Raw genomic sequence first — 13,261 nt, 5'->3', positions numbered from 1 at the left:
ATGGTGCTTGAAAAAACATTCAAATCTCCCCATGGAGAACGATAGCAACACAGTATTATAGTTTTTCCTATACTCAAGTTACCATAAATACCACAAATTTCTATTACTTGTTCAACACAGTATTTTGTGAAACCAATACGGTGTGCCTCTATATCATTTTTATGAGAATTGCCACACCTACCATTTTTTCATTTTTCCTACAGAAACTACTTTTCAATGTAAAATTGTTGAAATGAAAACTATCTTCTGAGTTTTCCCTAAACTCCGTTTCTGTCAAACAAATAAAACTAATATCATAAATAAAACTGTTCATCTTGTTATTAACACTTTGTGCATTCAGTAAAACAATGTCAGGGTTGAATATCATATTTCTACCGTTTGCCTTTTCCTGTGGTATAAAAAACGACTTATGACAGCCACGTGAGGCGAAATTTCAGGATTCATAGTTTTTTTAAAGTTTTCAGTCAATATTTTACTTTAAATGATGAACAAATTGTGGGGAATTTTGACTGAATCATTTCACACGTCATTTCAGGAAAATACAGTTTCATCAAATTGGTAAGTGAATCTTCGGATGTCTGCTTTTCAATTCTTGTGACATGTAGGGTTGATGTTTTTGGAACACCCTTAACATTTTCACTGTCTCTTTACAACAATTTATCTTTTTCTGTAATCCCTTCTGGGACTCACTGTTTCCACTCGGTATTGGTATTTTCAAACTCAGAAGATAGTTCGTCCTGTACTAAATTTATCAGCTGATTCATTTTCATTCTACTCTGTTCATGAAGCACTGCTCGGGAAACATCTGCTGTATTTAGTGTTTGCGAATTTGTGAAAAATTTTTGTTATCATTATCTATAACAATAATTCGTTCAGGCCAGTCTCAACCTACCTATACTATAGGTTAATGGACTGACACCAATGGATAATACTACGAAGGGCATTGAATTATATCATACAGGTGTCAGTGCAGAATTCTTCACTGAAGTTATTCCCGCATATGCTGTTGGCGATACAACTGCCAGCCTGAACGAATCGTTCTTATAGATAATTTTATTTACAGCCAGTCTTCAATTATTATGTGAAGTTGTAACTGACGAAGAATATGTTGACAAAGAAGCAGAACCTGCTTTTGAAATGGATTTCACTGAGAATCAAAACACTGACAGCGAATCAGAGCCAGCAAACTTATTTCCCCCAAAAAAAAAACGAGAGTTCCGTATTTCATTGGTGAAAATGAAATGACTTGGTGGAAAAAACATCAACTTCATGAATGAGTGAGAACTATGAAAGAAGATATAATTGCACGCTCACCAAGAGTGAAGGTATACTTGGTAGAATGTTGATCTCTGTATTCCACTGACGAAATGTTAAAAACAATAGTCGATAACAGAAACCTATATATTTTTAAATCAGCTGAAAATTATACAGGAGAGAGGAGAACTATGCCACAGATCTTTGTGTGAAATGAAGGCACTTTTTGGGCTTCCATATTTAGCAAGGACTCTCAAGAGTAGTCAAGTGAATGCAAAAGAATTATGGGACAGGATTTGTCTTAGAATACATAAATTTCAAGGAAACCCAGTACATCTCAAATGAAGATATTTGCATTTGTTGAATCTGCAACATCTTATGCTTCGAATTCAGTTGACGAATCTAGTTTTCAGCCTTCTGGTCCTTATGAAAAGGCAAATCAGGCGAATGGTGTGGTTTTACGATTACTAGAGCGAAAAGATGGTAGTATTCGTAACCTAAAGTGTGATAATGGATTTATAAGCATTGATTTAGTACATCAATTGCTCACAGATTTCAGTATAACTTATGTAGGCAGCGTCTAGAATTTTGAAATATCAGAGCGAGATCACAATATCCGTAAGTTTCCTTATACCAAGAAGATTTGACTATTGTATCCTATGGCAGATGTCAATTCACAGATATTTATTCTTGCAATAATCAATCCTACAATATAAAAAGGATGTCTTTCACAAAACTAGCACTTTCCTTAACTCATGGACATTTAGAACGCTGCTCTCTTGAAACTAAACACCAGCTATTGTATGACAAAAGAGAAAGTAGGTGGCTGGTGCTGAAAATTTTGCCATTGCCAATGATACATTTCTCAACATTTGTGAAAACCAATGAAACCGAAGTTTTGATACCATATCACTTCATTCAAAACAAATGATTTTCTGCTGCAATGTTTTTTATATATATTTTGTATTCTTTCAGATGTATGGCGAGTTTGATGTGCTGTTTTGTTCAAATTATTGCTCCAATATTTCCTATTTCGAATTACAACTTTGTTTATGTTCAAAATCATAAATGAAGGTTTGCTCTTATGTAATTTCTTTTGACACCTTCGCATATTTCGAATTTTATTTTTTTGAACAAGTGTCATAGACCCAGCGTCCTGACTTCTTGTCTGGTTTAGGGCACCCCGCCTCTAGGGTTGAAAGTGTTCTGAATCATATTAAAAGCAAGAGAAATGTTTTTTGAATAGATATATGTTGTACTATTGTTACGGTCGGTCGGTAGCCGGGCGGTTCGATGTGGGTGCTTTGTTCAGTCAGTCAATCGGCCGATGTGTGAGTCGATGGTTCAAGCCGCAGGCAAAACGCTCGATTTTCACTCGGTATCGCCCAAGCCGTGTTAAGTAAGACCTTGTTAGTCCTTAGCTCGCACTTATGAGGGTTGTCGTTCGTAGGGGTGCGATAGCTGGTTGACGGAAAAACCATTTTTCTTCAAACATATATGCGTGCCTGGGTTCAATAAAAAATGGGGTATAAAAACACGCCTCAATAAAACTGATGGGGTTGCCAAATAGCTTATAATTTGATACTTGAAGGTTTCGTTAAAACTATGCTTCAACCAGATGCCAGTAGTGACTCGAAATGAAGAATTTTCATGTGAATCTGTCGACCAATATGGCAACTTGATTCCGTTTAGACTTGAAGCTTTTCCAAAATGACGTTGAATACCGTTGATATCGCTGTTCATTACACTACAATTTTTCGTATTCTACAACTTGCTGATATGAAATGAAAGGCAGATATGAATTGTGATGACACTGTCCTATAGTCCTATAGAATTGTTATCGTGACATGAGTAGATTTGTCTTTTCTGTGATTTAAAATCATAATGTTAGGAATGAAATGAGAGGTCTATATTCTAATATTACCCAGTTTGAGGTAAATGTAATTTGAAGTTTTCTGTGTCTATGAGTTGTTAGGGTCCAATTTGTATTGAACTTGTTTTCTAAATTTCTCTTTGAAAAGCTTCGATAATTTGTTCGGGACGCTGGTTTGAAATCCATACCTTCAACTTCACATAGAAAACAACTATTAGGGATTTTTATTTCATTTGGGATTTTCTGTAAATTATCCAGCATAGACAAGAGAGGAATCTTTGTTTTTTTGTAGTTCCAACCTTTGGTATTCTGATTATTTGGTTTTTCAGTCGAGTATTATATGGATGGTCTATTTTGACGTATCAACTGAAACTGAATCTCTCATTTCTGTCGTGTCATTTATAGTGCTGATTTTCCGCGCACTTTAACAAATGGTGGGTTCTCGCATAATTCCCACGCAAATTTGATGATTTGGCCTCGTTTTGGCGCTTTTCAATGCTGTGTGCCAGATATTTGATATAGGTATGTTCTCTCTTCGTTTCTATTGAAGTTCTTTTGGTGTTTGTGTATTTTTATGGCTTCTAAATACATTCTTGGTAAATAATGATTCGAAGTTGCTAGCCTCTCTGTATCTTCGAAGGGGATCTTGTATTCCCCGTCTTGAATTGCCTAATTGGCAACTAGGCGAGCACCAATGCTCCTTTTCGTCTGACTGATATAGACTTTACCACAGTTCGGTACATGGAATCTAGTAAACTTCTGCTGGAGATTATAACCACTGAAGATCACCTCAAAATTCGAAGGCCAATTGAAACACAATTGAAAATATCAAGTGAACAGATTGAAATAACAATAATATTGAACAACATAAAGAAATGAAATCACGTGAAATAAACTAAAAAAAGTAACTCAGCTTTAAATCTTTCCATTTTTAATTCCTTTGTTTCTTTAATTATTCAATTTTCAATTTTTTGTGTACCTATATTTCATATCACTGTATTTTCATTACAGTTTTTTTTGCTTAATATAATTGTCATTTTCAGCTATTCATTTTCGATTTCCAATTGAATTGGTTCTTTCAGGAATTTCAAATCATTTTATATCATGTTAGACAATGGAAGTACGAACTAATGAAATTCACAAAAAAAAATCCATTCTCTGCCATTTAATGTGTATTCAATATATGATTTGAGACACATACAATCGACTGATATAGAAAGGCTTTTAATCTGAAAAAATCAAATATAAATCAATAGAGAATTCGCTGAAGTGTATGTTGAATTGAAAAGATTTTGACTCCTCTACTTACTTTTTTTTATTCCATTCACTATGTTATATCCACAGTTCATATTTCATTCAACAGACCATGAAAGGCATATATTTCCAGCCTCAGTGCTTGAACTATATTAATTCGATGTAACGAGGACCTTCTATTCTGCTAGTTCATAAAACAACCGCATTTCTGTCAATATTGCGGAATTGAAGGTGGACTAGCAAAAAACTATCACCTTTAATATGCAACGGCTAAGGTTGAAAGTCGCATACTCCATACAACGGATACTAAAATGTTATTGGAGTAGGATGTTCCGGACAACCTTTGGGTTTTGCGGAAATGAACAATCACCTAGTAGACCCTACCTAGATATGACGAAGCTAATATTTTTCTACGAGATGTGAATATAAAGGAAACTCTTTGAAAAATTTACTCATATTGTTTATGGGGTGAGGTGAGAAATCAGTATGAAAAATAATTATTTCGAAACTTTGTGATGACAAGAAACAAGAGAGAAAGCTGGAGAGAATGTATGTTTTTGTGAAATCTCAAACAATTTTGATAAGCAAAACCGTGTTGGTGAAACTTTCAAATTTTTGGTTTTGTATCATATTCGAGGTTTTTTCTTTGTGGTTGTCTTTCATCACTTGTATTTGGCCATCATTTCAAGATGAACAGATTCAATTCAACTCAAATAAATGAACATCTATACTTAGACGCAAAGGATGAAATTAATCTATTATTATATCCTGTTAGTGTGGATGGAAAATGTTTTTTCTGAACATCCATAATCACTCTACTCGCATACTAGGGCCTAGTTCAGTTGAGAATTCTCAATCGAAAAAGAACCTGGAAGACAATGATGGAGTTGAAGTATTCAAAACAGTGATATCATTGATGAATTACAAAATACCAAATACTAATGATGGGATCATTTTGTTAGAGCATGTTTTGATAGAAATAGCAAATAATAATAGTATTAAATTGACATCCTGTTATTAAAAATTCTCGAAGAATTTTGCTAGAAAATATGATTCATAGATTTTTTGTATCATGATAGCACATTACAGAATAAGTAATTTTTCATCAAAACAAATTGCAAATTCAAAAAAATTTGCCAAACATAATACGAAATGTGCAAAATTGCAAATAACAATAAGTTAAATGGCGATGATCACCATAGATGAAACTTCCGTTTGGTACTTCATGTTCCACTCGACCTCGGCCTACCACCCCGGAGTTTCTCTTCTCCTGTCGTAAAAGCCTATGTTTTTGTATTGAATCTTCATTTTATAGAATTTGCAGTGGTCAGATCTCCCTGAAGTTGAAGCACAAATTCCAATTGACAATATAGTGCAAACTGTAACTGAGAAGAATGAAAACTACAAACTATGAGCAATGAAGGTGATGTAAAAAAGTCAATGCAGTCAAATAACTGTCTGAAGAAATGGATGGTTGACAGATTAGCTACTTAATTACGGAAGCGCAGGTGAGCCACATATTTTTATTATAGTTTCTTGAAAAATACGACTTTCTCTCATTTTCGAAATTAATTTCAAAATTCTGACTCTAGTCTTCAAGTTCCACATTTGAAGTCGTAATTTATGAAATTCAGCCTTCCTGAGTAGAGAGAGAGATCTTCCGGAAGAAGGAAATATTGAGAGCAGATAGTTGTTGGTTCACAGATGGACCAAAAAATACCTTCCGGTTCTGGTGCAGGTGTTTTCAGTTGCAGACCAAGGACAGATATATCAACCTGCCTAGGAACCTATTTGATTGTATTCCAAGTGGAAATTTACGCTATTGAATTGTATGCGGAGATATTGGAAGAATCCAACCTCATACACAAGTCAATAAAAATATTCTCGGACAGTCAAGTCGCGTTGGAAGCTCTTGGCTCCTACCGAGCAACATCTACATTGGTAACGAATTGGCAAAAACGACTCTTCTCGATAGGGAATCTCAACATATTGTCTCTTGCCTGTTTTCCCTGGAAGGCAATGACTCTGATGACTCCTTTGCAAAGAAGGATGCTACAAGCAGCTCCATCGGGACAGAACCTGTAATTGAGATCGCTTCAGGCCTTGCCAAACAAAGATTGAACACCTGGATGGCAAGAAGATTCAGATTCATGGACTTCTGGCAGAATCTTTTAGGATTGACTCACTCCAAGGCGTTTATTAACCCTTCGAATCTTGATACCAAACAGTTGTTGGACTACTTTAGGGATGAACCACGATATTTAACAGGCCTTCTTACAGGTCACTGTCATTTGAATCATCATATGCAGACACTCAGACTGCTGGAAGACAGTGTGTATCGCTTTTGTTTGGAAAATGAAACTTCATGAATGCCCCGCTGGGGACTGAATCAGGTATTTAAAATTCGGCAGAGTTGTAGTCTCACCATTTGACCTGAAAGACTACTCACCATAAAAACTGATGGGCTTCGTTAAGAAGCTGGGTTTATTTGGTCGAGTGTGAATAGGTGTGAGCCACAATAAAACCTCGCTGGTTGCGGTGGAGGATCGAAAAGACCCACTCACTTTGGACCTAACCTAACCCAACCATAATCTTGTCTGGAAACAACATCTGGGGGATCGACAGAGAACCTAATCTTCGAATATCCAGGATGAACGAGGCTTCCCAAGGCGGCCAGTTGTAAAGCCAAGCTTCGACATCGATCGCAGATGAGATTTCTCCCCTGTATTGAATTGCAGCTTCCACTACCAGGCAAGTAGTTGTAAACTAGAACCCAAACGGAATGTATTTATGTTTCCATAGCAGAGAGGGCTGTTTCAACTTGCCATAGATAGATAGATATATTTATTGAAGCTTTCAATTTAAACAATTGAATAAACTCAAGTCAGGAAAATGATTACATCAACAACACATATGTCTCTTACTATAAATATAAATAAAATCATGTGGTATATGTGAATACAATGATTATATGAAAATGAGAGGGAAAAAATAAGTATATATCACAGATACAGATAGATATAATGTAATATTGGAGTAACTAGGAAGGTTACATTCAATACAAACTGAAAAAGGGTATTTGTCCATGAATTCTTGTAATGAATATGGCTCAATGTTCCACAACAGATCGAAAACACGTTTTTTAAAAGTCTGTCTTGTCCGATCTTCTTTGATAGTTACGGGTAAATGGTTGTAAAATTCAATTGATGCGTAATATGACCATGCTCTGCATTTTTCAATCTATGCTTAGGAACATTATAATTGGATTCTCGTCTGGTGGAAAACTCATGTTTATATTTGTCATCTTCAAAATTCTATTTGTTCTCATGTACAAAAACTACACAAACATAAACATATAGATATAACATATACAGTGAGCATTTTGTTACCCTAGAAGGTACCACGAAAATATTCTGTGTGATTGATATAGAAAATTGTTTTCAAGATACCTTTTTGCACTATGAAAATACGTTCTAGTTGTGTACTCCCTCTTCATACTAATATTCGGTATTTCAGCAGAGGATAAACAGTTCCATAATATGCCGTTTTCATTGCATCGATTTTCAAGTGACTTCTCAACACTCAGATTGCATAACACCTATTTGCTAGTTTTTCTGCGAGATAGTCAATATGTACCTCATAATTCAGTTTATCACCTACAGAGAGTTTCAAAAAGTTTGCATCATATGGAGAACATCTTTATTATCGATTTTTCAGAAAATTTTATTTCTGATAAAAATTGATGCATTGCGGATAACTTGGATTTGAGGTGTCAAAATTCTAAATTTTTTAACGGTATACAGGAAAGTTTCTTCAGGGCCTTGAAGGGGAACATGTTCAAAGCCTACTATAAGCTGGGCATGGTCACCTCCAAAGTCCTGAAGGGTCTTAACAGCAATGTTGAGAGTAATACAAACAAACCTACAACTCAGTAAGGGGACCTCGGCTGCCCCTACTAAAGTGATGGGGGGTATGATATTGCTCTCATACAAGAATTCTGGGTGAAGAGGGGAAAAATAATGGGATTGGGGAGCATCAGAGGGGAGTTAATTCATAACAGAACCTCAGAGACCCCAAGAACATCCATAATTATCCGTAAAAAATAAATATACTGCCGTTGAATGATTTGTGTTCCAGAGACTTGACGTCACTCAGAATAAAGACGGCTGGCGGGGGCGGATCTGAGGAAATCAGCATTGGATCAGCATACCTCCCTTACGACAGTCCGGAACCACCACAAACCACGGAAGTGGAGGAGTTGGTTAGGGCCTGCCAAGCAGAGAGACTACAACTTATAATTGGCTGTGATGCCAATGCACACCACCTAACCTGGGGAAGCACCAACACCAACGAAAGAGGTGAGCACTTACTATGGCAAATAACTTTCGTAAATGCGAGACGTAGTGAAGTGATAGACTTAACGATAGGAACTACATTTGTAAGTAACTATGTTCAAAAATGGAATGTGTTCAGACCATCGACACATAAACTTTGAAATCGGAGGGATTCTACCTCGATCCTAACACATCAAAATCCTCGAAAAACAAACCTGTTCAGACCACATGGATTTCGACATCAGAGATTCCATAGAACCTAGAGTTGGCAGCAGATCGATTACAGGAAGCTATCATCTCTACGTACAACGAACATTGTCCCATAGTGAATCAGAGATCAAACAGGAATGTGCCCTGGTGGAATGAAGATCTGGCCGGGAGACAAAAAACTAGAAAAGCCTTCAAATGTGCAAGGAAATCAGGTTCATGGGATACAAATAATCTGAAAACAAATACGAGGGAGTATACAAAAACCGGAGAAGAGACTATCAGAGAGCTTTTCCGGGTACACTTTCCCGGGTCAGAAATTACAAATCTAATCCCGGAGTCCTGGGGGAATTCAGAACTGATGGCATATGCCTAGTAATGCTTCAAAAGGGACCGGAAGTACTTTTCAAAAAATTGTGTATAATTCTCAGGGCAAGCTTAGCACTGGGACACATACCAAAAACTTGGAGACTGATCAGGACCACCTTCATTCCGAAACCTAGGAAAATCGGACTGGACTCGGAGAAGGCTTTGAGACCAATTAGTCTCAAGTCATTTGCGTTGAAAACGCTAAAAAAACTACTTGACAGGCATATCAGGGACGGCTATCAGACCACTACATCGAGACCAATATGCAAACAGGTCAGGTATGTCAACAGAAACGGCTCAATGTCGTGTAACAGAAAAAGTAGAATATACTTACAAAAACAAGGAAGTACTTTTAGCTGCTTTCTTGGACATTGAGGACGCGTTTGATAACACGATAGAAACAGCTCTACACATCTTATGCGAATGTGAGGCACTGAATCACAGGAGGCAGGCAATCAATAGTAAACTACACTTATTTTCGACACTATTAAAAAAAATTATTAGGAATGTTGTTCAAATTTGAAAATAATATTTATAATATCAGAACAATATTATGGTTCTAGCCTCATAAAGAGTAATAGTACTACTTACAGATTTGTATCACTTAATTGTTCACCATTAATTGATTCAGTCAATTATTTCTTGTCATTAAAACGTTATGATAGTTATTATGGACATTCATACAGAGTGAAATATTTATTTTGCACCAAAAAACTAATAAAAATGTTAACCATTTTCAACAAACATCAATATACTAGTTCGAATGATGTATTGGTCTGAATTCCGCAGTGAAATATTATTATAACAGCAATATTAGGGAGGCGCCTGAGGTGTATATGACATACTAGTGCTCTTTATGAGGCTAGAAACATTAAAAAAAATATTTTTTTGTTTTGTTACGTAGGTCGCTGTGATTTCAAATCTGAATAATGTTGTTGAATACAAACAACTGTTCAGAATGAATATTTTCAATAATTTCGTAAATAAGGATAATTTTCTCTTGAACAATATTTCTATTATTTGTTCTCTTCTGTACACCATTCGGAAATTCATAATTCCGACAACTCAAATCCAAATGACAACTGGATAATGAAAAAGTTTCCCATATGGTGCAATTTTTTTTAAACTCGTATAAAAATTATAACGGTTTTGTACTTATTAGGATATCTAGTCTCTCACTACCGAGTTGAAAATACTCCGCACTAGTAATATTTTTATGAACAGTTTTTAACAAAATTCAGTCTGTTTTAGATGTTTACAACAATAACTTGTTGATATCAAAATATGTGAATGCTATAGAAATGCTATATGAATTTGATTTTTCCAGATTGAAGTTCTGTTTACTGTTTACATAGCTCACAACTTCAGTACTGATTCCATATTTGAGTAAAATGGAATGATCAACACAGTCGAATGCTTTACTGTTCATGTAAGAACTTGAACAGAACTGTTTCAGTACTTTTCCATTTGAGAAAACCATGCTGGAAATCTTTGAACAAACTGCAAAAAAAAACATAATTCTCATTGATATAATCACTTCAAATGATTTGGAAAAAGCTGTTAACAAACTTGTTGGTCTGTATTATTCTTGTCATTTTGTTCACCTTTTTTGGGTTTTGCAGCTGGCTTGGATTATTTGCTCTTCACTCAGTGAATAAAAGAATATCGAGTTGTGGTTTGTTTTACTAGGAGGAGAAATCTTCCTGTTATGAATACCTCGATAGCTGGTGCAGAGTTTACAAAATGGACATTACAATCATTTGCTAGATTTGTTCAGTCCCCATTGATATTAGATAAAACATTGTTGCAATTTTCTGTCTTGTTGTTGAGAGTATTCATAACATTCCAGGTGGTTCTTGATTTATTGTCACATTCTTTTATCATACTTCTGAAATAGTCATTTCTTTATTTATTCAGAAGTAGTATGTATGATTTCCTTTCCTGTGTTTATTGTATACATTTTTAATTGTTCATTACCAAGAGCCATTATTGGCAAGGTGTTTACTTTTTCTTTCATTCTCATGACTTCTTCGTTTAACATCCACTTTTTGTTTTTCATTGGCTTCTTTTTGATTCTTTTGAGTGGAAAGAAAGAATTGAGAAGATATTCTATTTTGAATTAGTATCAGCTTCACTTTCACTAAGAACTTGACGAGTTGAGCTCTATGGTCTGAGAGGCATGAGTTTATGACATTTGAGGTATAGTTCAATTCCTTTCAGATAATAATATTATCAATACAAGTTCTAGATCCGTTTGTATTCATTAATAGTTAGGAAAGCGTCAAAAGAGTTCAAGATATCTAAGATTCCCATTTACCTTTTGATTCTACCATAAAATTCGAATTCAAATCCACAGCTATAATGAACAAATCATTACTTCTTGGGAGTAAGGAAAGTAAAGAGAACATTTTCTCAAAAAACAACGAAAAATTACCATACATACATACATACTATAAAATATACGAAACTGTCTAGATGAAATTCAGCACCAGCACACTCGAAAACTTTTGTGATTGATAAGTCACAAATGTATTTTCTCGAGTGACCTGAAGGTCTCATCAGTGGTGCTAGACTCAAACACGCATTAATGATTAAACACCAGACAGCATAGATGGAGTTTTCGTTATGGTAGATGTTATCTCTCTTAATTGATTGGGCTTGTTCTTCAAAGATAGTTGAGTCCAGCAAACCATGTATGCTTCAGCCTAGCACATCCGATGGGACCTATAGCGGGTCGAAATAAAGTAGCTCAATGATAATACTTTCCTTGATGATGATGAGTTGATTTCCTGAAAATGATATTGAAAAGACAAACTTAAGTTCAAAATATAGGATTGTAGGCTTTCGCTACTGGCCTTAATGTTTTGATATTCTTCACTTACCACGAATTTTTGAAATGAAAAGTTCATTTGAAACTGAGCTGAGACTTGTTCTGGTTGAGTTCCGAGTTTTGCCGTGGTCTTCTTTGGTTATAATCTCCAAACGTTTCAACTGCAACTGCGGCAGTCATCTTCAGTAACGTGGTCGATGTACTCTTCTGGACGTGTCAAGAAGAGGTTACCGCAATTGCAGTTGAAACGTTTGGTGATTATAACCAAAGAAGACCACGGCAAAATCCGAAACTCAACAAAAACAAATCTGAGTTCAGTTTCAAATGAACCTTTTATATCAAAAATTCGTGAAAAGTGAAGAATAGCAATATACTCAGTGATGTGTGATCAGAAGAAGAGAATAAAAAAATTGCTTTTCAAAATGATTTGATTGATCTTGCTCTTGAAGATAATCACTTGGTGATCGAAACACGTGTCGAGGTGTTGAGAAAACGGTTTGGTGTTGAGAAAAAACTCCAGTAATATCCATGTAGAAAAATAGTTGAATTTTATTACATTTATCTCATGAATGAAACAATACTGATTTGTATTTAGGTCCTATAACACTATCTCATATCAGTTCATCGGAATGGTATCATGACATATTTGGGTTATTTCCATTTCAGAGATCAGGTGTAAAAAATGTTATGTACCTAATTTGATATACAATATAAGAATATTTTACCATGTTGCTGAAGTGATTGCGACAGTCCTTTAATACCCTTGAATACTTATTGTATGTATTGAATCATCTACCTTTTTTTGTTTGTTTAGTTGGGATGTAAAAATGAATCAAACATGATGCTTACAGTTTGAAAGTTGAATTTATGGGTTGATACATGATATTCCGCCATATTTCATTTTCAATCACCCACAAATATATTTCAAACAGTTAAAATATGGTTATGAATCAAAAAATTTACTGCTTGCTATTTTTTCAGATTCAGTTCTTTTTCATTACCTCTATTGTAATAGTGATTCATTGTTATTCATTGTTCAATTATGATTTCAGTATACACCAGGTTTTCAGGAACGAAATCATCATTGATTAATTACTATCCAGAATCATTTGAACGTATTCATTTCTCCTAATTCTAATT

The sequence above is a fragment of the Leptinotarsa decemlineata genome, unplaced genomic scaffold (assembly GCF_025532065.1).
Source record: "Leptinotarsa decemlineata unplaced genomic scaffold, Ldec_3_MD MMD2_tig00000505_RagTag_RagTag, whole genome shotgun sequence".
Classification (NCBI taxonomy): Eukaryota; Metazoa; Arthropoda; class Insecta; order Coleoptera; family Chrysomelidae; genus Leptinotarsa; species Leptinotarsa decemlineata.
The sequence above is the reverse complement of the archived record's forward strand: the minus strand, read 5'-3'. Positions refer to the sequence as shown.